Raw genomic sequence first — 3,577 nt, forward strand, 5'->3', positions numbered from 1 at the left:
GTTTGCAGATTAAATGCTTGGAGCAGCTAGGAGGGAAATAGTCCGTGACAAGAGATTTTCCCTTTATAATGTTCTTAGAACACTACCCCTTTTCTTACAGTTGGTAAGGACCCAATCCAGAAGTCAATTGGGCTGCGTGTGGGTGCAGCAATCTGCCCACAGATTCCATCAGAGTTTGACTATTTGTAGCCATAATTTTGATTGCACCGTTGGTGACTTAGTTGGGTAGGGACTGTTTTCAACCTGGTCTGCTGCAAACTAAGCAAGACTCTTAATTTCAATACACAGGGCCCTTTTTAACTGTTTGCTATTTTAGACTATTCTCAATTGCTATTTAACGTGGGGAACCTAATCTGTTTGCAATTTCCCCCCTTTTTTAAATACATATTTTTTGCCCTGACCCCCAGCCTTAATGGTACACAGTCTAACCACATAGAGGTCATCTTCCACTGTAAACATCCCAAGGTTCTGTACTGTGCAAAAAGGTTGAGAGGGCTTGGTGGCAGCAGCTATTAAAAAGCAAAGGCTCATACTGTTTTCAGAAGTAAGGTGAGCAAATGTGCCTGCAAATATAAACCTCCCAGGCAAGAGCAATCAGAAGCTAGTAATCTTGCTACTTGCAAACTGGAGGAGGATAGCCCTGTGTACGGAGGGAAACTCAGGTCCAACTCTATCAAACTTCACATAGAAGCACATCAATCAGTAGCATGCATAGGTAAAGGACTTCAGTTTGTTGCCCCATGAGAGTTCCTCTGCTGAGCCAAGCAGCGCTCCTTTTGAGCTCCTCTGTGTAAGGAAAGTTCATCTGTCAAGACCTGCTGTACAGAGGAGGTGGTCTTCCCTGTTCCACTGGAAGCAGCAGTCTCCCACACACAACACTTCGCTTCCCAGTCCGTACCTTCTAGCAGCGAACATCTTAGGCTTGTACCCACCATTGCTTGCTCCCCCCACACAAAACCATCTCCTAAAGCCCCAACGGGTTGTACCCTTTCTGTTACCTCCTCCCTTCCAGCCTGTCCAAAATATTGCTACTAAACCCTTCTCTTATCGCTAGCCCCCACCCCTTTGTGAGCTTCCTCTCACTATTATCAGATTTAAGCTCTTAAGCCCTATCTTCCTGGTCCTGTGTTTTATGAGTGATGATCTTGCTTTGTAAGTGAGCTCTACTCATAAACTCTAATGGCTGTTACCACATAATTGGACTATGTTCTTCAACTATTTTTGCTGCTCAATGGCACGTGGAGCAGCAAAGCCTAGGCATCCTAACCTAGCTAGTTGTTACCTGATTCACACTTAGCTGGAAGCAAACAGAGACAGGATCTACCTGCAGTGAGGAGCTGACAAAAGGACAGTGTGTGTGAAAATGGTATTCTCTCTATTTGTGTGGCTGTAGGGCAACCAGACAGCAAGTGTGAAAAACTGAGACAGGGTGGGGAGTAATAGGAGCCTATATAAGAAAAAGCCCCAAATATTGGGAGTGTCCCTATAAAATTGGGACATCTGGTCACCCTATGTGGCTGTGGCCAAAAAAATCAGAGTAACAATCAGGCTCCACTTTAAAATGTCACCTGACTGGTGTGTGAATTGCAACAGTTGACACTTGGTACTGACCCTGGGGATGTGGGCATAGGCCTAGTCTGATTTCTATTTGGGGGCGGAAGCTCTAGTCAGGCCAATGGGGCTGTGCGGGGGGACGGGCAAATTCTGCACCTGGCTGAAGCTTGCAGTTTTGGGGGGTAATGTGTCCCCATCTCCCTAAACTACACCCATGGAGGTGAGGCAGGAACTGACAGGCCTGCATGCTATTTGGGTGGCCACAGGTAGGATTTTGAAGGCCTGTTACAAACCTTGCATGTGAAGAGAGGGAGAAATGGGGGCCGTGCCCATAAACGTCCTGTCCCAGCCCAGCAGGGTGGGCCTTGATGCCCCGTTACCAAGGTGTGAGCTGCCCTTGAACATGGAGCCAGCCAGTCAGTTCACCCAGGACAGGGGCACAGGGCACCCCTCCTGGGGGGGCTGTGCTTAGAGAGGGGGCTTATCCGCCTCTGCTAAGGGACCCACTCCACCCTCGCACCACTACAGCTCTGTCCATGCTGGGAAGGAGGGGCGGGGGCAGGCTGTTCCCATCTCCTGTTAACCCCGCCCCCCGGGCCGCGTTGGCGGGAAGATGAAAGGGCGGGACAATTAAAGGCCGCAGCTTCAGCGCGCCCGCGGCGCATGCGCGGGGGAAATGCCATCTGCGCCTGGTGATGACGTATGCGGAAGTACACGTCACCCTGCTCGAGAAGCGGCTGGGCGCCGGAGGGAGAGGTACTGCCGGGAGCGGGGAGAGGCGCTGGGGCTGCTCCTGTTGCGAGAGGGGGTGTTTCCCCCCACTCCCAGCTAGGGGAGAGCCTGTGGTGGGAGCGGGGCGCCTGACGCGGCTGGGGAAAGCCCCGGGGTGCTGAGGCAGCCTGGTCTAGTGGGTAGAGCACCAGGCTGGGACTCAGGAGAACGGAGCTGTACTCCCGGCTCTGCCACTAGCCCGCTGGGTGGCCTTGGACCAGTCACTTCCCTGCCACGTGCCTCAGTTTCCCCATCTGTAGCACAGTGATAACGATCCTTGGTAAAGCGCCTTGACATGGGCTGTGTGAGAGCTGGGTCGTATTGTTAGTGGCTAGGGAGGAAGGCCAAGGTCTCGGGAGCCGGGGTCTCTTATTGAGAGGGGGTGGGAAAGTTCTGGTAATAAAGCCCAAGTTCTGGGAGGCGGCTGAGCTGCCCTGAGTCCCTGGCTAGACTTCCTCTCTGGAGGAGAAAGGGGAGGGAATCTAAGTGAGAGTGGGTGAAGAAACCATCCCATCTATTCACTTAGGGCCCATGATAGATTCAAAACAAGGCTTGGATTGGTGTGTATTAAACAGCTAGAGGTGGACCATCCTCCCCCAACCTCAGGCTCTCTCTCCATCATTGCTTTGCCTGCCCTTAGCTGAAGGTGACTAGCTCAGAACCCTAGTTGGAAGAAATTAAGGATTCTCTGGGAGCTCAGCAAATTGCCACAGGCATGATCAATGAGCCAACGTACATAGGACCTATCAACATTTGATGTGAGTTTAGTGCTGGTGAAAGATTCTGCCTTGATGACTTGAGGCTGAAGTCCTCTTTCTACAGAAATAGCATGAGCGGCAGCAGGGCAGGCTCTCAGCTCCTGCCAGTATATATTGCCCCTAAATTGGAGCAAGCACTTCTGTGGGTAAAAGGGGACTGCAGTCTCCAAGATCAGTTAGCCCTTGTCTTCGCTGATGACCAATTAATGATAACCATAGTGGTGACTTTTGTAACATGTGTCCTTATTCTCTGAAAACTGTGCTGAGATCCAACAAGTCTTTTCACGCAGGCCATTGAACAGTTATCAGGTGGTATCAATTTTTTCTTATTTCCACCCAGTGCTGGCAGTATAAAGCTGACAGACTCCATATCCCATTTCTAAGCTATCCAGCCCTGGGCTTGCATACTGTGTTTTTCTAATTTTAGTATAAGTTAGTGTTTAAAAAAAAAAAAAAGGCTCTTAGAAGGAGACTGACTAAAGCTTACTTTTCCA

The sequence above is a fragment of the Chelonoidis abingdonii genome, chromosome 25 (genome assembly GCF_003597395.2).
Source record: "Chelonoidis abingdonii isolate Lonesome George chromosome 25, CheloAbing_2.0, whole genome shotgun sequence".
Classification (NCBI taxonomy): Eukaryota; Metazoa; Chordata; order Testudines; family Testudinidae; genus Chelonoidis; species Chelonoidis abingdonii.